Source organism: Adiantum capillus-veneris, chromosome 29 (assembly GCF_014529385.1).
Source record: "Adiantum capillus-veneris isolate H3 chromosome 29, ASM1452938v2, whole genome shotgun sequence".
NCBI classification, from domain to species: domain Eukaryota; kingdom Viridiplantae; phylum Streptophyta; class Polypodiopsida; order Polypodiales; family Pteridaceae; genus Adiantum; species Adiantum capillus-veneris.
Genome location: NC_140959.1, coordinates 119,296,047 through 119,320,921, shown reverse-complemented (window position 1 = coordinate 119,320,921; position 24,875 = coordinate 119,296,047). Strand labels below are relative to the sequence as shown.

The 24,875-nt window shown below is 45.7% G+C and overlaps 1 protein-coding gene across 1 annotated transcript in view; it reads right to left on the bottom strand.

The window, feature by feature from the left end:
- Nucleotides 1–24,493, bottom strand: part of LOC147419846 (putative RNA-dependent RNA polymerase SHL2) — a 58,092-nt gene extending 33,599 nt beyond the window's left edge. Inside the window, 1 exon segment of the mRNA XM_086505647.1 lies at nt 24,361–24,493. The gene's annotated coding sequence lies outside the window, so the exon portion shown is untranslated.
- Nucleotides 24,494–24,875: the final 382 nt, after the last annotated feature.

The window sequence follows — 24,875 nt, the reverse complement described above, 5'->3', positions numbered from 1 at the left end:
ATGCTTTTAAAAAGGTTCATACTATTGTCACTACTCAAAAGAGGGCTAAGCTTAAATGTCTCAGGTCCGACAATGAAGGAGAATATGTATCTGCTGAATTTCAACGTTTTTGTGATGATAATGGGATCAAAAGGGAGTTAACAGCCCCTTATAATCCGTGTTCTAATGGTGTGGCTGAGAGGTACAACCGTACTTTATGTGAGAGAGTGCGTTGCATGTTGTCCACCTCTAATCTTTCCCAAGAGTTTTGGGGAGAAGCATTAAAAACTGCAGTTCATATTTGCGATCGCTCTCCTAATAGTACGCTGAAAAATGACATTCAGGTTTGGTCTGGCAAACCTGCCTCTTATGATCATTTGAAAGTATTTAGTTGCGAAGCTTTTGCTCATGTACGCAATGACTTGAGAACAAAGCTTGATACGAAGTCCATTAAGGGAGTCTTTCTAGGTTATGGGGAAGAAGGTGAAATGGGCTATAAAGTGTGGTTACCACAATTTAGAAAGATGATTCGTAGCCGAGATGTAGTGTTCAATGAGGCAAAATGGCTTAAGAATGCTACAAAATCCGATTCTGACAAGAAAACAATCAGATTTCAGCCTCTCGTACCACCCATTGATGTTGAAAAAGAGCCTCATGATGTATTACCGTAAGCTAAAATTCATAATCAGCCAGTTAACCTTGAGCCACAAGAGGTAGGACATGATATTGATGCTCCTAATGAGGATGGACAGCCACCTGAATTGACCGAAAATGATTTTCAGCAGCATGATAGAGCTGAAAATGAGTTGCCTTATGATGTAGAACCGTTGCCTGAGAGTGTAGATCATTGGGTACGCAGGTCAACTCGTTTGAGAAGACAACCGCACAGATTTAATCCCTCTTTGCATCATGTAATGTTGTCAGATGAGGGTGAACCTCTTACTTATAAAGAGGCTAAGTCATGTGATTCAAGCAGTAAGTGGAAGCTTGCAATGCAAGAGGAAATGAAATCCTTGCATGCAAATGATACTTGGGACCTTGTGCCATTGTCTAAAGGGAGAAAGGTTCTTCTAACAAATGGGTGTACAAGATTAAGATCGTGGATAAAAAACCCAAGTACAAGGCAAGATTGGTTGCAAAAGGATATGCACAAGAAATCTACCAATGGATATGTATTTGCTATTGCTGGTGGTGCAGTCTCTTGGTGTTCTAGGTTGCAGAAAATTGTGGCACTGAGTACTACTGAGGCTGAATACATTTCAGCCACAGAGGCTTCAAAGGAAGCCATTTGGTTGGGTAGACTTGCAAAAAAACTTTGCATGCCTGCTAATACTCAAGTGTTGGGATGTGATAGCCAGAGTACTGTCTATTTAGCCAAAAATGCCATGTTTCATACACGTACCAAACACATAGCTAGAGGTGTCAAAAAAGTTACCACAAGGATAACTGGCTTGTGGCAGCCAAGCGTTCATAGCAACGTTGCTTTTTGTTCCTTCGATGTCGGCTCTTCCTATCATTGCGAAGCACCAAGTGTTGGATTGTTCACCAACCAATAGGGAACGTGAGCTGGGTTTAGACCGTCGTGAGATAGGTACCACTTCATACGTCAGGTATTGGAGGATGTTCTAGTCACCTTGACTAAGATCAATACACAAGATAACCCTGCAGATGTTCTCACCAAGAGTCTTGCTAAGGCTCAACATGAGCATTGCATACAGCTGGTGAGAGTTGGTTAGCTTAAAGGGCTCATTTATGCCTTTAAGTGGGAGGTTGTCGGGTAAAAGGCCCTAAATGACCCCCTTTATGTATATTTTTATACTTTGAACCTGGAACCTGGACACAAAACCACAGACGTGGGTTTCCGCAAAATCGTACTCTCTCTCTCTCTCTCTCTCTCTCTCTCTCTCTCTCTCTCTCTCTCTCTCTCTCTCTCTCTGCCTTCGATCTGCAGCGTTACAGCCTTCTTGCACTCACGCCTAGCTCCGGTAGCCTCTCCGCGCTTTCAGTAGGCCATTAAGTATCGCTAGACCATGTGTAGTTGGCGTCTCCGTGAGATGTCTCCCATACTCTGTCTGCTCTCTATTTGATAAATGTCTATCAAGCCCCAAATCTCCTAAATCCACTTCTCTAAGCATCTCCTTTGAAGTGTCATAGAAGACAGTATGAGCATTGCCTATCCGGGCACTGAAGTCCCGTAGGAGGATGATGTCACCATCCTCTGAAAACTCCCATATGTCATTGTCTAGGATTGAGAAACTGAGTACAAAAAGTACAAAGAACTGAAAAACTGAAACCGAGACAAAATAGGTGGGGAGAGGTGATAGGGTGAGGGCTGATATATTGGGTTAGCTGAAACAAAGATGGATCAAAAGAGATACAAATCATCAGATGAGATCCCTCATCGATCGCTGCCCAATCTCATCAATATCCTCCATGGTCAATACTCTGACTGGTCGTCTCGCATGTCGAGCCACCTCCGTCGATGATGTGAGGCCCCAGGTGGTCGTGGGCACCTGGACCTGCCTAGCTCAATGGCTCAATCAATCCACGTAACCTTTGGTGTGGGTGTAACAGACTTGGACAGTCCAAGTCAAGATTCTACCGCGACACGACAGGAATTCACTTCAAAACAGTTTACAATTCACAATTGATTCGACACGGCCCGGCGGAGTTCCGTGCCTAGAAATATTGGCGCCAAAGACTGGCGCCCCTTTCGGTATTTCTTTTTGTATTAATATGCAACTCAAAGTACAAGGGAGTGGGAGGGTCTCACTCTCATACTCTCCGTCCAGATGCTCTGCAGAGTGGTAGCCCTGCCCAGTTATTTATTCATTACAAGGGATGCCAAAAGCAGAGCCCCAAAAGCTGAAAATCAAAAGCCTTTTAAAATAAAGCAATGCTTCAAAAGCTCTCTCTCTCTCTCTCTCTCTCTCTCTCTCTCTCTCTCTCTCTCTCTCGCAAGGCCGAAGTAAATGTAACAGAATGCGTTATGCAAAAGAAACTCGATGAGGCAGTAGCAAGTTTTGAAGCATGGAGAACAAATATGGAAAAACACATGGGGGAAAAGGATGCAATAATCGAGGAGCTAAAAGGAGAACTTGCGGCTTGCAAATCTGCAACTAAGGAGAAGGGAGACGACCAACCTTCGGTGCTGAAGGAGCTCGAGGACATGAAGGATCATATGAAAACTCTACGGGAAGGAGATGAACAAAAATCGAAAACGGCATCTTCATGGGCGGAACGTCTTGTGAAGACACAAGAAAAGGTTGATGAAGCAGAGAAATGGATTGAGGATGCAAAGAAAGGGAAGGCCCAAATGCTCGAGACCACACCTACTTCTACCATTATTAATATGACCATTGAGGAAGAGCAGAAAAGGAAGACTCGGGCTCTGCACGTGCGGGTCACAGGAGTCAAAGACAAAGAGAATGTAGATGAAGAAGTGAAGGAATTGCTACAACGCATGGGCATCACAGAGCCTACTCACACAAGTGCATGGAGAGTGGGCAAGAAAGGAATCGATGAGAAGGGACACGTAAAGGATAGGGCACTTATTCTCCGATTCCCGAATATAGAAATAAGGAAAGAATTTCTAAAAAAGAGGCCAACTCTTAAGAAAACCGGTATTTTCCTGGGAGATGACCTTACATTGGCACAAGTGACACACATGCAAGAGTTGATGCCAGAGATCAGGGTAGCAAGAGAAAAGGGGAAAATCACCTTTTATAGAGGAGGGAAAGTAGTGGTTCTGGAAAAGCGCTCAGCATGACGGTGCGAGACCTATGGGGCGCAGAGACATAGTTTTCTACTCAGAGACACACCAGATACCGGGACAACGTATGCCACATGTGAAGGGTTATTTATGGGAAACAGCTGGTCGAACAGACAAGAGATCTCTACAGGGTAGCCGGGGTTCAGGAGGAGTAGCAATCTTATTTAAGGAGGAGCTGAAACCACTACTACAAATTATCAGGAAAGATGAGCAAGCAAGGTATATGTGGGTGAGAATGAGAGCCGAGACAGGTAGATTTCTATATATCGCCATATGCTACTTCCCTCCGAGTACCTCAGTCTACTCCTCACCTAAAGGACAATCCCCTTTCTCCATATTGAATAATGATATATGGGAGTTCTCTAGAGATGGAGACAGCGTTCTCTTAGGAGACTTTAATGCCACAACGGCCAACTCTCAAGCAGTATTCTATGATACTTCTGAGGAAATGCTCAGAGAAGTGGATTTATCACAGAGGGGGCTTACTAGAAACTCACAGGATAAAGAACACACTGAATATGGGAGACATCTCATGGAGATGGCAACTATACATGGTTTGGCCATACTTAATGGTCTAGAGAATTTCCCGTTATCTGGGGGATTCACATGCTTCCCGCACAGGCATGGGGCCAGTAAGTGGATTATGTCATGACTTCACCAAGCTTTATTTCTAGTATCAAGGAATTTAAGGTGGGACCCAGACCGGTTGGGATTGCAGTGGATCATGCTCTATTGACCTTATCAATCTCCTTCCAATACAATGCCTCTCAAGTACAAAGGAAGAAGACACACACAAGATATACTTTCACGCCAGAAACTGATTCAATCTATGTGGAAAAGATCTATAATAGGATGTGGACAGCCTAGCCAGTATATACTGTAGAGGAGATTACTTCTCAATTAACAAAGATACTACATGGAGCAGCACAAGAGGCATACCCAAATACTCAACCTGATCAGAAAAGAGGATCTGGGAACATGCCTCAAAACAGTTGGTATGACGAGGAATGCAGAGAGACAAGAACCCAGGTCCAGAAAGAGCTTACACTTGGGATCATCACATATAAGCAGTCTCGGATTGCTCTTCGGCTTATAGTACGTCGCAAGAAAAGGGCATTTTTAGCCAAACTGGAGAAGGATTTATACCAGCTCTTCTTGAGTCAGGACTCACATGAGGCCTGGCGCTTATTTCACGAGCACTCACCGCCTCCGACGATTACTTCTCCTGAGATCTGGGGTCAATATGTAACATCATTATATATGGTATCTGGACAGCCTCCATTACCAGATCCGCTAGAGCCATGCCCTGCTACTAGTACTTTCTTTACTACGGAAATGGTGGAAAAAGCCATTGATAAGATGAAGACAAGAAGAGCATATGATCATGATGGTTTAGTAGCAGAACATCTGATCCATGCCAGGGATCTACTTTCAGAAGTCCTTGCTCGTCTGTTTAATCGGGTCATGTGTGAAGGATTACCTGAATCTTGGAAATTATCTACTATCGTACCTATTTTCAAGTCAGGGGATCCTATGATACCCGGGAACTACCGTACCATTATGGTAGGTCACACTTTGACCCGACTGTACGCATCCATTCTTGAACAAAAATTGAGTAGATGGGCAGAGAATGAGGGCATAAGGGCAACAGGACAAGCTGGATTCAGAAGGGGTTATTCCACTTTAGATCATATTCTTACGCTCAGAGCCATTATTGAGGAAGGAAGAGCAAACGGGAGAAGGATGTATTGTTGCTTTGTGGATTTTCGGAAAGCTTTTGATACAGTACCAAGGGCCAGATTGATGCGCAGGATGCAAGAGTTAGGGGATCCCCAAAGAGATTATTTGGGGGATCATGGCCTTATACGGGTCAGTAACTGGTTATGTACGTACTCCAGAAGGGGATTCCGACATTGTTCCTCCACCGTTGGAGTAAAGCAGGGATGCCCACTATCCCCTACTTTATTTGGTATGTACATAGATGAGGTATCAGATTACATTGATAGACAAGGTGACAAAAGTGCTCAACTTGCAGGGTCATGGATCCCTTTGTTGTTGTATGCAGATGATATTGTATTGATAGCAGAATCACCAGATGGAATGCAGAGGCAGCTAGATGCACTACATAAATTCGCTGAGGACAGTGGACTGTCGGTAAACTTGGGTAAAACCAAAGTTATGGTGTTTAACACCACACCGCAGTGGGTTAGGAGATCGGCACCTACATTTGCATATGGCCACGATACAGTAGAGTACACAGATGCATACACATACCTTGGGGTGGTATTTGCGGGACCGAAGTTTACTCTTAAGAAAGCAACGGATGCTAGATTATCCAGAGCCTCTGCAACCCTGGGAGGGTTGGAGAGGATGTGTTCACAAGTGCAGTTTCAGGAACCACGAACAAAACTTTGGCTCTTTGATACTGTGGTGACTTCAGCTATGCTTTATAGGGTCCAGATTTGGGGACCATCTGTGGATCAGGATAATTGGAAGTCAATGGAGAGACCTTTGGTATCTATGATTTCCCGAATGATTAGAGCCAAGGCCTCCGTACCACACGCGATTACCCGAGCGGAACTAGCGGCCCCTCCAATAGAAATTGAAGCTCTTACCAGATCAGTGTCCTTTATACATGGTTTGTGGGATACAACTAATGGCCGATATACCAGACTGGCCCTCGAATCCTCTCGACAATTGGCAATGAAAGGGGATACATCATGCTGGTATGCGCAACTGTCCTCGTGGTTTCAGAGACACGGGTTCAGTATGGAAAGATTACCCCCCTTCCAATACTCTCTTGAGGCTCCATCACTGGCAATTACACGAACGGAGATTAATAAAATCATCCGACAGGATCTTATACAGTTGGATACTAAGAGGACATGGGTAGACCCTACACAAGAATTGGGCACGAAGATGGCCGACTACAAAGAAAACTTCCTACAACTACATATATACCTAGATGAATCCAGGATAAGCCCAGATTCACGCTTGAAGGAAAGTGCAAGGTATAGACCCATGGTAGTCACCCACAAGACAATATAACCATCAGCTCCATCATGCATAGTATTGACTAAATACCACGACATCCCCACTAACGTCGTCAGTGACCAATAGTGGGTGTAGAACTAGGTACTAACATATGCTCCCCGACACAACACACACCACACGCACACACACATGAGCATACATCAACACAAAGTTCAGCGTGCTGAGTTTTTGTCATGACTCCGGAGATCAAGGGCAGACTCAGCCATAATGAAGCCTAGCACTAAGAGAAGCATTAAATCGGAAAAATTAGCACAAAAATGAGATAGTTGATAGGGCATACGCACCACAAAAGATAGAAAGAATTAGCACAATATCAACTGGTCGTAACTCGGACGAAAACTTCACAATGTGAAGTCTGCATGTCCGCAATACGACTAAAAAATATACCTAGATGAATCCAGGATAAGCCCAGATTCACCCTTGAAGGAAATTGCAAGGTATAGACCCATGGTAGTCACCCACAAGACAATATAACCATCAGCTCCATCATGCATAGTATTGACTAAATACCACGACATCCCCACTAACGTCGTCAGTGCCCAATAGTGGGTGTAGAACTAGGTACTAACATATGCTCCCTGACACAACACACACCACACGCACACACACATGAGCATACATCAACACAAAGTTCAGCGTGCTGAGTTTCTGTCATGACTCCGGAGATCAAGGGCAGACTCAGCCATAATGAAGCCTAGCACTAAGAGAAGCATTAAATCAGAAAAATTAGCACAAAAATGAGATAGTTGATAGGGCATACGCACCACAAAAGATAGAAAGAATTAGCACAATATCAACTGGTCGTAACTGGTCCTACAACTATCTGAAGATGGATTTGTGATTCGCCCGAGTTACATGGATACCCACCTGTCTCATGGTTTGAGATGTGCTATTGGTCAGATTCGTACATCCTCACACCAGTTGGAAATTGAATTTGGCACATTTAGGGGAATCCCACCTGAGAGCAGAATTTGCAAGTTATGCGGAATGGAGCCAGAGGTAGAATTACACTATATATGCCACTGCACAGTATACTATGAGATACGTGGGCGTTTTCATTGCCTCTTTAAAGAAGTCTTTGGACCTCTAGATAGAATCATGCAATACCAAGATCAAAGATGCTTAGGCTTGTACCTACTGGAACTACATCAGCACAGGGATAATCTAATGAGAAGACAAAGAGCACTACGGCCTCAGAGGCAGATCACAGACTTCTTCGGATCGAGAGAAGCAGGAGTGGAAGGGGAAGCAAGAGGCCAGCAGCCAACACAAAGGAGTACCCACATTCATACCAAAGGCACCCTAATTGACGGAGCGGTTGAGCTTAGGAAATCGAGACGACCACGACCAAGATGAAGAAGCACACTTCACCGGAGGAGACTACAACAAAGGATTAGAAGCATTCTAGCCAGACACCCAGAATGCTCCTAAGAAGTTTATTTAATACTTTGTATTTAGTTTTTTCACATTTACTTTCACACTTTTCACACTTAGTACTTTAGTACTAAGGTACCCAAACATTGTAGTACTAAGGTACCCAGACATTGTAACAGATTCACCACTTTTGTATCAGTTTGGTCTCATAGGTCATTCTGGCCTTTTGAAGACGTTAATATAACATAAACGCAAAAGAAAGTAGAGGAGGCCGAAAAATGGATTGAGGTTGCCAAGAAAGGGAAAGGTAAGGAAGCTCCTTGTACACCCACTCTTATCAACATGACCCTCGAAGAGGAACAAAGGAGGAGGGTGCGGGCTCTACATGTGAGGGTAACCGGCCTCAAGGACATAAACAATGTGGAAAAAGAGGTCACAAGCCTCACATCAATGATGGGGGTGGAGAAGCCTTCACACACTAAGGCATGGAGAGTGGGCAAGAAGAGTGAGGGCCCCGGAGAATCTTCAAAGGAAAGAGCTCTCATACTACGCTTCCCTTCATTGGAAGAGAAGAAGGAATTCTTGAGGAAGAGACCTACTCTCAAGAAGACAGGTATTTTCTTAGGCGATGACCTCACTCTCTCACAACTTGCGCATATGAGAGAAGTAATGCCCGAGATTCAAGCGGCAAGGGAGAAGGGGAAGATGGCCTTTTACAGAGATGGTCGGGTGGTGATTGTAGAGCGGTGCTCTACATGACGGTGCGAGACCTATAGGACCACATTGAGGATGGCGACTTGGAATTGTAATGGGTCTATGAGGTTGGATGTTGGTGCCTTTGAGGACAGTTTCAGAGACAGCCCACAGAACAGTCACGAGATCTGAGCATGGGAGTAGAGGTTCAGGAGGAGTAGCGGTGTTGTTTAGGGAGGAGCTACAGCCACTACTACATATTGTACGGAGAGATGATCAGGCTAGATACATGTGGGTGAGGCTGAGAGCTGACACAGGTCGATTTCTATATATTGCTATATGTTACTTCCCCCCCAGTACGTCAGTATATGCTGTATCCAGAGGGCAGTCGCCTTTCTCAATTCTAGATGATGATATATGGGAGTTTTCTAGGGATGGTGATATCATCCTCCTAGGAGACTTCAATGCTCGAACGGGCAACTGTCAGACAGTCTTCTACGACACTTCAGATGAGATGCTTAGAGAGTTGGATGTGGGTGAGCTGGGGTTTGACAGATGTTCACATGACAGAGAGCAGACTGAGTATGGGAGATACCTCACGAAGATGACGACTACACATGGGCTAGCCATACTTAATGGCTTACAGCGGTTTCCTGGAGCAGCAGGCTTCACATGCTTTCCACACAGACATGGGGCCAGTACAGTGGACTATGTTATGACACATCCGAGCTTTATTCCTTGTATTCAGGATTTCACAGTGGGAGCCAGACCAGTGGGCGTAGCAGTGGATCATGCTCTCTTGACACTGTCCGTATCTTTTCAGTTTAGTACAGCCCAGAAATCAGGAGGCAGGTCACACACCCGTTATACATTTACACCAGAGACTGACTCGGTTTATACAGAGGCGATCTGGGATCGTCTATGCACAGTTGCTCCAGGCCTCTCAGTAGAGGAGTGCACTACTTTACTGACTGAGACACTACATGATGCAGCATCAGAGGCATACCCACACACTCAACCGGATCGGAGGCGACATTCTGGGAGCATGCCCCAGAATAGTTGGTATGATGAGGAGTGCAGAGAGATGAGAGCCCAGCTTCAGAGGGATCTTCATTTAGGGGTCATCACCTACAGACAGTCGCGGATTGCTTTCCGGCGCCTTGTGCGAAAGAAGAAACGAGCTTACCTGGCCCAGATGGAGCGAGACTTGTATCAGTTGTTCTTGAGTAGAGACTCAGGCGAGGCATGGCGACTCTTCCATGAGCACTCCCCTCCCCCAGTGATTACTTCTCCTGATGTGTGGGGCCAGTATGCGACATCGTTATATACGGTTCCTGGGCAGGATCCCCTTCCAGATCCTACAGAGCCATGTCCACCTAAGAGCACCTTCTTTACCACTGAGATGGTAAAGAGAGCCATTGACAGGATGAGGACCAGGAGGGCTTACGATCATGACGGTCTAGTAGCGGAGCACTTTATACATGCTAGGGATATGCTGATGGAGGTTCTTGCAGTGTTGTTCAATCGTGCCATGTGTGAGGGATTACCTGAGACTTGGAGGTTGTCTACTATTGTGCCTATATTCAAGGCAGGTGATCCTACAGAGCCTGGAAATTACCGCACTATTATGGTTGGACACACACTGGCACGATTGTATGCATCCATTATTGAGCAGCAGTTGAGTAACTGGGCAGAGGGTGAGGGTGTACGGGCAAAGGGACAGGCAGGTTTCAGGAGGGGTTTCTCCACTCTTGACCATATTCTGACACTCAGAGCTATCATTGAGGAGGGCAGGTCACATGGGAGACGGATTTATTGTAGCTTTGTGGATTTCCGCAAAGCATTTGACATGGTACCGAGAGCTCGACTGATGCGCAGACTGCAGGAGATGGGGGTGCCCACAGTGTTGATTTGGGGGATTATGGCTTTATACAGATCAGTGATGGGACATGTACGCACCCCAGAGGGGATATCTGACTTAGTTCACTCCACTATCGGGGTGAAACAGGGTTGCCCATTGTCTCCTACTCTATTTGGTATGTATGTTGATGAGGTGTCTGATTACATTGACAGAGAGGGTGATAGAGGTGCCCAGCTGGCAGGGACGTGGATCCCATTGTTGTTATATGCTAATGATATTTTCTTGATCTCTGACTCACCAGAGGGTATGCAGCGACAGTTGGATGCATTACACAGTTTTGCAGAGGATAGTGGATTGTCTGTAAACCTTGGTAAAACCAAGGTCATGGTGTTTAACACCACACCGCAGTGGATCAGGAGATCGGCACCAACCTTCACGTATGGTCAAGAGATTGTGGAGTATACAGATGCATACACTTACCTTGGGATAGTCTTCACTGGACCGAGGTTTTCTTTGGGGAGAGCAGCAGAGACTAGACTGACCAGAGCTTATGCGGCCTTGGGAGGCTTGGAGAGGATGTGTTCGCAGGTTCAGTTCCAGGAACCTCGGACAAAGTTATGGCTCTTTGATACTTTAGTAGCCTCAGCTATGATGTATGGGGTACAGGTTTGGGGACCTTCTGTAGGCCAGGATGGTTGGAGACGTATGGAGAGGCCCTTGGTATCTATGATCTCCCGATTGATTAGAGCCAAGGCCTCCGTACCTCACGCGATCATTCGAGCAGAGCTAGCTGCCCCCCCCATGGAGATTGAGGCGCTTACCAGATCAGTGTCCTTTGTGCACAGCCTATGGGATACTACTAGAGACAGATATGCTAGACTGGCCCTTGAGTCTTCCAGACAGTTAGCTCTACAGGGGGACACTTCATGCTGGTATGCACAGATGACTTCATGGTTTCAGACGCATGGCTTCACCATGGACAGGTTGCCCCCTTTCCAGTATTCTCTTCAGGCACCCTCGCTGTCTCTTACACGGGTGGAGATCACTAGACTCATTCGTCAGGACCTGATCCAGCTCGACACCAGGAGGACATGGATAGAGCCGCCTCAGGAGTTGAGCACGAAGATGGCTTTCTATAGAGAGCATCTTCTCCACCTCACAGGAGATGGGTTTGTGATTCGACCCAGCTACATGGACACACATATGTCTCATGGTTTGCGTTGTGCCATTGGTCAGATACGCACATCCTCACATCAGCTCGAGATTGAGACTGGTAGATTCAGAGGGATACCAGCAGACAGCAGGATATGCCGATTATGCCAGAGAGAGCCAGAGACAGAGTTGCACTACATATGTCATTGCACAGTGTTCTATGAGATACGGGGGCGTTTCCACTGCTTATTCAGAGAGGGTTTTGGTCCTCTATCTAGGGTCATGAGTTATGAGGATCAGAGATGTCTTGGACTATATCTACTTGAGTTACACAGGTATAGAGACACTTTACTGGGGAGAGCTAGAGAGAGGCAGTCCCAGAGACACATTACAGATTTCTTTTCACTAGATATGGGACAGCCAGAGGAGCAGCCACCACTGCAGAGCTCGTCCCACACTCATTCGACCACTACTGGCACTCTCATCGACCGAGCATTGGAGCTACAGAGATACAGACGACCGCGACTGAGGAGAGGAGCTACACAGCATCGACGGAGACTACAACAGAAGATTCGAGCCATACTCTCTCGACATCCAGAGTGCAGATGAGGATGGATCCTCACCATTTCTTCCATCTTTGTTTCACACACTGTTACATCCAGTTTACCGGGTACCTATTGTATCAGCTGCTACACCCACGTAGTTTTAGATTGTAGTAGTAGTAGTAGTATTTTGTTCCACTTCTAGTTCTTTTCTAGTTCTTTTGTACCCAGACATGGTATTAGATTCACTATTTTGTAACTGATTGGTCTCATAGGTCATTTTGTCCTTTTGAAGACGTTAATATAACATTTCATTTCATTTCATTTCTCTCTCTCTCTCTCTCTCTCTCTCTCTCTCTCTCTCTCTCTCTCTCTCTCTCTCTCTCTCTCTCTCATGCTTTTGCGTAAAAATTCAGCCCTGAATTGCGTAGCCAAAAAGAGTCCGTACAACTGCCGTAAAACGCGGGCTTCCTACAGCCAATACCACGTCAACTTCCGAATTCTACGCCGCGATTACGGGTTTCCGTACTCTGTTGCCACGTCATCATTTCAGCCAGCATTTCTCGGGGGTGTGTACAGGGCAACCACGTCACCAGTTTGTGACATACCCCCCTCTTGAAAATATTGTAATCGCCCTCGATTACGCCTGCAAAACAAACAGAAGCCATCACTGTCTTAGCAAACACTGACTGTTAGTACCGACGCACTTGGAACCATAGTTACCGGGGAACGCGTTCCGTAGGCCCTGGAATGCCGGAACGCCGTTCCCCCCCCCCCCCCCCCCTCTGCCAAGCCGGAACGTCCCGGAACGTTTTGCCGTTTCAGGTGACCACTTGATACCGGAACGGCCGGCCGGAACGGATCCGGAACGGTCTGGGAACGGCCCGGAACGGCCAACTCTCAAAAATGGGGAGAAATAGGCAATTTTTTGCAAATTTGTAGTGAACATTAGGTGTTCTTCTAAGTGTGCAAGGACTCAAAAATTAAAATGCACCCCCTCACACCCATTCCCTTCTCAAGCATTATTTGGGTGTTTTTTATGCCTCCCGTTCCGCGCCGTTCCCGTTCCGGACCCCTGGCCGTTCCCCCGTTCCGCGGGAGTACCCCTGGCCGTTCTCGTTCCGCGTTCCGGGTAACTCTGCTTGAAACACACATCTGCACATGTACCAATCAACAGTCACATCACACGACATCACAGGACATCACATGACAAATCACATTCAAAATTCATTCGGATCTTAGACCATGATTAATCGGTAACGTATTTAGCAATCGCATCTAGATCCACTCGGGACCTCATAGATGCCCGATTGACTAATCCCTATTGCAACCATGTCTATCGAGATCATTCAGACCAAAATGCTGCAATCATTTCGTCTATCAGTTCCTGCACTTAAACAAGTTAAGAACAAGTCAGTATCATATTATCGGGAATTCCATTTCATAAAGTCATTACAGTAAAATACTATCAGCTCATAGTATCCCTAAAACTCAAAGAGACATCAGTAAATTTAGTATCAAAAATCGAGGCAATCTGTTGACAAAGGAGTGGAGCGACTCCCCTCTTGTGCATACCTGCTGCACCAGATTCCGCCCAAGCTGAGTTCGGGGTTCCATTTGGAATAGACTATGCTAAACCAAAAGCTTCAAGGTAAAGATTCACAATCTGAGGAGTATCTGCTAGGTCCTCCTTCTCCATCCACTTCGCATCCAATGCAGGATAGTTCTTGAATTTAACCAAGAACTGCCTTATCGCTTTACTCTTAATCTTTTTGTCTTTATGTGCCAATATCTGTTATGGAACAAGGATCTCCTCGTTTTCTTCCACTTCGGGTTGCTCATCAGGCTCCCCATCTTCGGGCACATCGCCTTTAAAAGGATTCAAGAGACTCACATGAAAAGCATTGTGAATTCTCCAAGTATCGGGCAGCTTCAGTCTAAAGGAGGCATCATTTATCTTTTCGGAAATCTAGAAAGGTCCGTAGTATCGCATACTAAGCTTTGGAAAAAGCCTCTCCTTTCCCTTTTTCTTTCTCAAGCGTGCCTTCTCAAAACGTAAGAGCACCCAATCATTCTCCTTCAATTTCAAATCGCGACGATAGCGATCTGCTACCTTTTTCTGTCTTTCTTGAGATTTCTTCAAAGCCTCGCGGACCTTGGCAAAAGTCGTGTCCAAGTGACACGTGTACTCATCGGCTTCAAAAATCTTATCTTTCGTGCTTAGGAAGGGTGGAACCTTTGTAGCACCTTCAATAATCTCAAATGGCGCCTTCCTCGTCGAAGAGTGTATCGTGTTATTGTAGGCAAATTCCACCAAAGGTAAATACTTTTTCCATTGAGTCTTCGGATCCGAGATGTAAGACTTCAATAAATCTAGTACCACTGCATTGGCAATCTCTGATTGCCCGTCAGTCAACGGGTGGAAAGATGACGAGAACTACAACCGCGTGCCAATGTTCTCCCAAATAGCCTTCCAAAACAAACTCGTGAATCTGGGATCCCTGTCGGAGACAATCGTCTCGGCATGCCATGTAATCTGAAGATCTGGGCATCTAACAGTCTCCCTAAGTGATCCGGCTTGACTGTTTTCTTCACTGGAATAAACCTATCAATAACAGTCCAGATACCATCGTGACCACTCTGTGTTCTCGGAAGACCAAAAATGAAACCCATTGCAATACTTTCCCAAGGGCGGGTGGGGATGGGGAAAGGCTGTAACAATCCCTGTGCTCTAGGCCTGTCAAACTTGACCTTCTGGCACATCAAGCAATTGCGTACAAAACTGTCCACGTCCTTCTTGAGTCTCGACCAAAAGAAGTATCTCTCCACACCTTTCAAGGTGGTAGCTATACCGCGGTGACCCGTAAAAGGTGGACAGTGGCATTCGGTCATAACCTTTTCCCTCAACGGTTGTGTAACGCACATGGTTTTCCTCATCAAGTAGCCATCCCAAATGGAATATCCCGCAACTATCTCCCCATTCCGTATCCGTGTGAAAATATCTGCAAAATCTGTATCTGTGGCATACTGATCGACCATATTCCTCGAAGCTCCTATGATGTATCGCAGAAATAGCCAGAACCAACAGCTTCCGGGACAAAGCATCCGCCACCAAATTCTTTTGTTCCTGCACATGGACAATCTGGAAGTGAAACTGTGACAAGATGTTCGCCCACCGCATCTGCTTTTCCGATAGCTACTCTGTGACAAGAAGTAGCGTAAACTCTGATGGTCTGTGAAGACAATAAAATCCGCTCCGAGTAGGTAATGTCGCCACTGAGTAAGAGCATGAATAACCGCCAAAAGCTCTTTCTCATAAATCTGTGCTATCAATTCCGGCCTTGAGAACAATCGGCTCTCGTAGGCAATGACATGGCCTTCTTGCATTAAGACCGCACCCAGACTACGACCACAAGCATCACAATATACTTCATAAGACTTCTGCAAGCCCAGCAAATTCAAAACTTGTCCTGTAGTCAATTTCTCTTTCAGTGTCTAAAAGGCAGTCACCTCTCTAGGTCCCCACGAGAAAGGGGCTCCTTTCTGTGTCAAGATATGCAAAGGAGAAGCAACCTCTGCAAACTTTCTAATGAACTACCTGTAGTACGAACACAAACCCAAGAAGCTTCTAACTTCATGGACATTCTTCAAATTGGGCCAATCACGGATAGTCTCTATCTTGGCCGGGTCCATCTGCACTCCTGTTGCTGAGACAATGTGTCCCAAAAAGTGTATTGGGTAGGAAAAATTCACTTTTCTTCACATTAATCACCAACTTGTGATCTCGTAATGCCTGAAAGACCTGTAGCAGATGTTCTCTATGTTCTGCCTCATCCTTGGAGAAAACAATGATGTCGTCAAAGAAAGTGCCAACAAATAGTCTGTACTCTCTAAAAATCATGTTCATCATCTGGTTAGATGTTGCAGGAGCATTGGTTAGGCCAAAAGGCATCACCAAAAACTCAAATAACCAAAAGTCGTCCGAAAAGCTGTCTTGTAGACATCTCCCGGCGCGATTTGGCTCTGATGATACGGGGATCCTGCTAAAACACGGGGATCCTTGTAGTCGGTCAAGAATATCATCGATCCTAGGAATTGAAAATCTTTTCTTGATGGTGATTTTGTTGAGAGCTCTATAATCGATGCACATTCTCCAAGATCCGTCTTTCACTTGGTTCATAATTTCTTCGTTCTGGGCTCGGCTCACACGGTAAGGTGGCCGGTTCGGTGGTGTGCTTCCAGATATCAGATCAATGGTATGATCCTCAGGACGAGCGGGTGGTAACTCGCCTGGCAGGCCCTCTGAGAAGCAATCGGCATGAGTGTGGAGAAATTCTTGGCGTTCTCTATCAAGTTCAGAAATATTTGTCATATTCTCATTATTCAACTCTCTCAAAAAGATCGAGTAAACAAACAGACTGGATTTCATTAGTTTTGAAACAACCGAAGCCGATACAATAGGGACAGACTAGCCCTTAAGTTTCACATCAAGTAGAATAGTTTGGCCCTTCTCTGTAGTCAAAGTCGCTTTTCTCGCTCGATAGTCGACCACGGCGTTGTTCTTACAGTACCAGGGAATTCCCAGGAGGACATCACAACCTTCCAAGGGCATTATGTAGAAGTCCTCGTGCCCCAAATACCCCTGACAATGCACCTGAAGTTTGCCAATGACAGGTGTAATGGCTACGTCCCTGCCAGGTGCCGCTAGTACTGCCTCTGCTAGTGATCCCCTCCGATCAGGTGTGATCTCGAGCCGCGCCGCCAATTCAGGTGAAATAAAGTTAGGCTTGGCTCATCCATCAAAGAAATCAGGGCTTCTTGGTCTTTCACTTTGCCCCAAGCTCGGCAAAGTTTTGTACTCTCGTCAATCGTGCTTGGATCAGTACCCATGCAATCTGGAACCAGTCCTGCTTTCATCTTGCCTTTTCGTCCACTTTCCTCAGCTTCTTTCGAACCCTTAGGCCTGTCTTCATCTTTGTTGTTTTGTTCTTTCGGTGCCTTTTTAGGGCACTTCGCGGAGATATGCCCAGTTTCCCCGCATCCAAAGCACTTTCCCTCTTTGATGTAGAGAGCTCTCTCTCGAAGAGTGAGCTTGGGTCTTGCATCCTTTTCTTTCTTTTCTGGGTTGCTCTTCCTCTTTCTACCTTCATTGTTCGAAGTTTGTTCGGTCCTTTGCGTCATGATTTCATCTCTGGGGTAGGTCAAACTGCTTGAATGAATGGCAAAACCCTGTTTTGCATGACTCATCAATTCCTAAATAGAATCTGACTTTTGCTCTAAGAAGTGATCTCGGATCTCTGTAGGAAGTCCCAAGGGTAAACCGCTCAATCTGTTCTTTGAACGAGATCTTCTTAAATGAAGAGGCCGGTAGAAAAGAGCTCTAGAATCTCTCGCAATATGCGTCCGATGAATCTCTCTTGGTTATCTGAAGATGGTTCCAAGCAGTTCGTATGTCACGTTCGTACTCCCGAGTCAACCAGGAAGAAATAAAAAGCCTTTTAAATTTTATCCATTTAACTGGCGCTTTCTTGTTCAATAGAAGCATGGACCGCCAAGTTTAAGCATTTCCCTTGAAGTAAGAGGTAGCCCTCCGAATCTTGGAGTGCTTTGAGTACCGCCCTCCAGAGAAAACTATGTCAAACTGTTGTATGAAGGCCAAAGCCTTCAAAGCATCTTGAAATCCAGAAAACGTATCAAATTTAATTGATTGTCCACCTTCTTTAAACTCTCGGACTTTCTTGCTTTTATCTTCCAGAAAGTCATACTGATTGGCTTTGTAAAAATTTCTTCTTCCTTACATAAAATCTGTTGTCATCGGAGTCTGAACTATCCGAAGACAAGTCCTCTGTAGAACTGTTCGAAATTGGGCGAGATTTAGACTTCTTTGCATTTTTCTTGCCCTTTCTGAAGCTTTGCTTTTTGCATCGCTCTTTCCCTTTTCTGTCTTCTTCGCTCGAGTCAGAAGAGCTAGAAGAACTGTCAGAACAGGAAGAAGAAGAACTCGATACTCCTTCAAATTTGACATGCTTTTTCTACTTTCTTGCCAAGGCAAAAGCAGATTGACGACCCAAATAACCCGGGAAGTCAGTTCCTTTCTTCTAGTTTTTGTCGTGCTTTTCAGTTTTGTTCTGCGCGTCAAAAAGCTGAGAAATCCGTGCATCGACCACCTCTTCTAATTCTTGCTCAGTAAACATCTTTGGAGTAGGAGGTTTCTTGAGTGCCGGTTTGAGGGGTGTTTCTGTGGTTTGCCGCCATTGTGCGTGCACCTCGTCGAAGGAGGTTTGGGTCATAAATTTTGCAAATTTTGGGTCCTTCACAAAATTTAGCATCATCTTTGTTGCATCGTCAATCAATCGTCGACGCTCCATCTCTTCAAGCTCCGCCTGAGTAGGCCGAGGAGGGCCGTACTCCTCGCGTGAATCCTCTTCGTGATCTCTTCCTACATCTCCGGATGTAGAGGAGTCGACTGATCTCTGTCTAAATCCATAAGTGCCGCGTAAAAAGGATCGGATTTCCCGGTAGAAGAGAAATCGGCCGCGCTCTGATACCATTGTAACAGACTTGGACACTCCAAGTCAAGATTCTACCGCAACACGACAGGAATTCACTTCAAAACAGTTCACAGTTCACAATTGATTCGACACGGCCCGGCGGAGTTCCATGCCTAGAGATATTGACCCCAAAGACTGGCACCCCTTTCGGTATTTCTTTTTTTGTATTAATCTGCAACTCAAAGTACAAGGGAGTGGGAGGGTCTCACTCTCATACTCTACGTCCAGATGCTATGCAGAGTGGGAGCCCTACCCACTTATTTATTCATTACAAGGGATGCCAAAAGCAGAGCCCCAAAAGCTGAAACGCCTTTTAAAAATAAAGCAATGCTTCAAAAGCTCTCTCTCTCTCTTTCTCATGCTTTTGCATAAAAATTCAGCCCTGAATTATGTAGCCAAAAAGCGTTCGAACAGCTGTCGTAAAACGCGAGCTTCCGTACAGCAAGTGCCACGTCAGCTTCCGGATTCTGTGCCGCGATTTACGGGTTTCCGTACTCTGCTGCCACGTCATCATTTCAGCCAGCATTTCCCGGGTGTGTGTACAAGGCAACCACATCACCAGTTTGTGATAGTGGGTGGGGTCTGAGATCTATTGTGATGACTACTCCTCTAGCTGTCCCTTGGCTGGTGTAAATAAGTTTGTGATCTGTCTCTGAGACTAGCTCTCCCGTGATGTCCTCAGCAAGCTCTCTCTATGTCTGCACAACTCTAGTAGACAATCCAAACCCTCTCTGAACAGACAGTGGAAGCGGCTTCGTATCTCATAGTATACCGGGCAATGATGTGTAGTGCAGCTGTCTCTGGCTCTAGGCGACATAAATGACAAATCCTAGCCTCTGCTGGTACCCCTCGAAATCGGCCAGTCTCAATCTGAAGCTGATGTGAGGATGTGCGTATCTACCCAATAGCACATCGTATTTCATAAGCTAAGTGTGTATCCATGTATTGCATACCCCCAAACATTGTTCCTGGCATATCATGAAGTACTTGGGCTTGAGGCTCATCGAGCTCTACTAGCTGTGAGTTGCCTTGTCTGCTGTGGCACTGGTGACGCTTGCAAAAACTCCATAAACCTTTGGTTTTGCACCAGTTGAGAAAACACATTCACAGCAGCAACCAACCGAGTCCTAAACGCATCATCTTCAAGTTGCCTAGTCATAAAGCCCTACGCTGGCGGAGCATTCACATCAACAAGAGGTACAAACAGGCCTGGTCGTGAACTCTCGCCAATCTCTAAACACTGTAGGAATTGCCTGCTTGTCCTGTGCAGAGGAACCCTCTTCCATGATGCCTTTCCCTTTGTCAGCCATAGTGTAATCCCACGTTCCTGTACTCTGTATCTTCACCAAAAACCAAGTGAGGCTCACTTCTTGAGGAAAAAGTGATTCTGTCCCGGCGACGGAACCATGAAACCGGCCTGTAGGGCGGTAGACTTTGGCTTTCACCCGAAACTTTACTTTAGACTTTAGGACATAGAGAAACTTTGCAAATAAAAACCTATAACGGGAATTGACACTTAAAAAACACACGGCTTGGAAGCTAGAGCGCTTCCAAGCAAACGCCGACACCTATTGGCCCCAAAGACAGGTGCCCCTTTCGGTATTTCTTTATTGTATTCAAAGAGAGAATAAAACATGCGATTTCCTACGAACTGTCCCGCATAATCCGGGCTGAAAACGACTTGTTCTAGCCCGATTTCAGCAACATAACTATACTAAGACGCTTCACAGATAGTATCCCACGCAATAAGTGACTTTAGTGGTGCATACGGACACTATACAAAACCTAGCGAGAATCTGCAGCACGCTGAATTCTCTGTTTTCTGCCCTGAAAATGCGCTAGATCACCCGCACAACGGTCTCCTCGCGTCCCCGGACCTCCTCGAGGTATTAGGAACCGTTTAGGGCCGAAACCCTAAATCTGCAAAAATACACAGCAAGCTGTATTTCCCTGTTTTGGGCTCCGTTTCGCGAGCCGCTCGCATCCGTAGCAAATCCTCGAGCTCTCGCACCTATAGGGCTACTTGCCCTTTGAATCGGACAAGATTTCTTGCGTGAAATCTCTTCGAATTCACCTGTACCTCTGGGAGATTAGCAACTAGCTAATCCAATACTTGTGCAAGAGGCTCTTGCCTCGGCAATTGCGCATGAACCCACACAATTGTCCATACACATGAAAAGCCCTCGAGCGGGGTATCACGTTTCTATATTGAAAAGGGAAGAGAGGTGCGCCAGAGCAGAATCATCGCGCTACATAGTGCAAGCAAGAAGGCAAGCTTTCCATTAAAGCTTCATCACCTGCACCAACTACTCACACACACACTGTAAGTCACAGTGAGAGAGAGAAGCGGCCCAGATCAGCCCAAATCAATTTGGGGCTCCCAAAACTAGCTGAGGTGGCAATGATTTGACTTCTGCAACTTCTGGTGCTGCCAGGTGTCCACTATGCCTGTGAGTTAATTTTCCTAGTACCCACCGACTTATAAGTGTAGCGAGGGAGCCTAAATGACTTTGAACTAGAGCATAGACACCATTTTACTACTCCGATTCTAGTGCCGGTCGGCCCAATCAACTCATGGCGACAAGGCCTTCCCGTCTGCAAGTGAAACTTTCGGCCATTGGCCGTTTCACACTCGCCACACAATGTCCAGTCATTTGTGACTTCAAAAAGAGGGTCCCAAAATTTAAAAATAAAAACCATCGGAAAGAAACCAACAACTAAGGTTAGCAGTTGCCACGTCACGTGACACCCTGGCAAAAAGATATCCCAAAACCTCTCGCAATAGTCATCCAAAGTGTCTCTTAGTCATTCTCAAATGATGCCAAGCCATGATGACATCGTCTTCATATTCTTCCGTTATCTATACAAGAGTGAAAACTCTCTTGAATTTTACCCACTTCCTAGGTGCTTCTCTATGCAAAAACACAGTAGACCACCATGTTTATGCAAGTAAGACACCGCCCTTCTCACCTTGGAGTGTTTCGACAAACAACCTCCCGAGAAGGCGACGTCAAACTACTTTATAAATTCAAGGGCTCGATGGGTGTCCTGATAGCCTAAGAACGTGTCAAACTTGACTGCTTCACCCCCATCCTTGAACTCCTTGGTCTTCTTGTCCTTTTATTCATTGTCTAAACTGTCAACAGAGGATGAAGTCTTCTCCACTGAACTGCTAGATGGCTCCCTATGCCTCCTAGGCTTTTTCAAAAATCTGCTTTTCTGGCTTTTTCGCCACTTCTTCTGCTTTTTCTCGTCCTCTTTGGAATGATGAAGAACTGTCGGAACTCTTTGAAGACAAAGAAAAATTTAGGTTATCCTTGAAACAAACATGCTTCTTGGGTCTGCTGACCACCTCGAAAGTTGACTTCCAGTCCAAAAAACCGGGGAAATCCGTTGATTTCTTCTTCTTCCGAGAGTGTTGTAAGCTTTTTATCAATTGGTTTGTCTTCTTTTCAAGAGCTTGGTCAAACTCTTTCTGCGAGTACAGTTTCTGCACTGAGCTTTTCTTTCAGCTTCCTTACCATCTAGAGAGGAGAATTGACGACCCTCTTGCCATCTTGAGTGAATCTAAACGGTTGGATAATTCTTCAAGTGATTCACATATTTCAGGTCTTTGGAGTACTTGATCAATCTTTTCACACGCGTATCAACCTGTAGTTGACGTTTGTACTCTACTTTGTCAAGATTCCCCGTCGAAAATTTGCCAAAATCTCCGTTGGTGTCTTCTATTCCCTCGCTAGGACTCAGCTTTTCTTTATCTCCCTGCAGACCAATTGTCAAAGGGGTGTCATCTTTGTCAGATTCTCCGCGAGAACCCATGAGTGTTGCAAAAAGGATGTCCTCCGTAGTAGAGGAATCGTTTTAATCCCTCATACCACTATTACAAGCTTGGACACTCCAAGTGAGAAATCAATAGCAAAACACAAACAGAAACTGCAAAATCACTGAACTTGAATAGAGAGAGTCGACACGGAACGACGCAGTTCCGTTCCTAGATGCACCGACCCCAAAGACTGGCTCCCCTTTCGGTATTGCTTTATTATTGCTTCACAAAGATACAACTCCCCAAGGGTCCAACCCTCTCCGAGACTGCGTCCAGATGCTCCCTGAGAACTGGCCCTCTGGGCACTTATAAACGTACAAGGGATGACCACAAGCGAAGCCCCAAAAGCATCCGATCCGCTCTGGCCCAAAAGCTTTGCCCAAAAACTGCCAAAATCAGCAGCGCAAAACGCAGAAGTTTGTACAGCCTGCCACTTCATCAGCATAATTTACAAAAATCTTCCAGAGTTCAAGCTTTTGATATTTTTAGGGTTTTAGGTCCCTTGGCCGATGTTCATAAGTCGGTAGGGTTAGGTTTACTAAAAACTCTAACCCCCTTCTGGGCCCCTTACCCACACTTGTCCTCTCAGTCATTTCCTCAGTTGGGCACACTACATCACCTACTTGTGACACATAGCCTTGAAGGAGCACTCTCTCCACTTGACCTTAATCTAAGGACACACATTTAGCAGCAACAGAGTACAAGAGTTCCCTACATTTCTTGTGATGTCATCTACTTAGAGATTTCTTGTCCTCTCGAGTTCCCAAGATTGCTATTATGCTCGTGGAGTATTGTCCTCTTGTGGACGTTGCAGCATACATTTTCATCCAAGGCCTCACATCTTCAGGTTCTATCAGTTTGTTCAGCATCAAGTGTTGAGAGGGGGTGTTAGAGTTACACCACTCTGCTACTCCATCTACAGTTAGGTATACTAGTGTAACCCCCGGCTGGCCACCCATTGGCATGTCATGTTAGGCTGCATCTGGTCCAAGCCGAGCCACATTTGGCCGGCTGGACACTTCATGTCCAGGAGCCCTTTTTGGGCTCTCATTTCCAATCGTGGGGCTGGCTAACCCGCTCTCCGTCTACTCTGACATGATTGGGTGTTCTACATATTGTGTTCATTCACACACATCTAGAGAACCTCGTCACTGTTTTATGTCACCTGAGTGGAACTTTAATACGCTGAAGGTCGTTTATGATTGTTGTTAATGGCTAATCATTTTTACACCTTTTCACCATGTCCCTTTTGTAATAGTGTTTTCATTGTTGGTGCGCTTCTCTGTCCTTCACAAGGGAGCTTACCACAATGCACAAGGCCTTCCTCAACTTAGTGAGATGACCCTGTAAATTGCTTCAGCCTTCTATTTGGCTTTTCCCTTCTCTAGTTCTTGGAGATGCTCAACAAAGTAAGCATAGGGAGCAAAACAGATCGATCTGGAAGGGCAAACATGCATTACCTTGTTAATGCCTTTGCAATTGCCTCATTCGTTATAATGGGTATTGCAAGAGATCTCTCTCTCTCTCTCTCTCTCTCTCTCTCTCTCTCAAAAGCCTACCAGGAGCAACCACGCTCAGCGATGGTGGTCGATATTGTGTTTTGTTCGTTACTTATGGCAGCTACTACTGCCAAGTTCCAATGAAATAGCCTGGAGACTAAGTAACACGCAACATTTAATAGGGGTGGTGAGGGGATCGAAGTCCAAGGTGGGATCTTAAGGAAGAGTAAACCCGGGCAGAGCGAAAATTGAGGCGAAAAGGAATCAGGCCAGCGTAAAAAATTAGGGCTTTGCCAACCGGTTTTGAACCCACAACCTCGCGGCTCGAATTCTGAGTCACATGGGTTAACCAACTCACCTACATACCTTTTATTGTCAGCCAACATGCACTGCCCGGGTTTAGGGGGTTCAATTTGTAATGTGACAATTGTGACTGCGATTGCACAGATTTTCGTGTGTGGACTTGTGAGCCGTGGATCCCTCACCACCCCACATTTAATGATGTGTGTTATTTAGTCCTGAGGATGGGCGTTTAGGTGATCTCACCAACTTTGGCGTACTAGCATGGCCCCTCG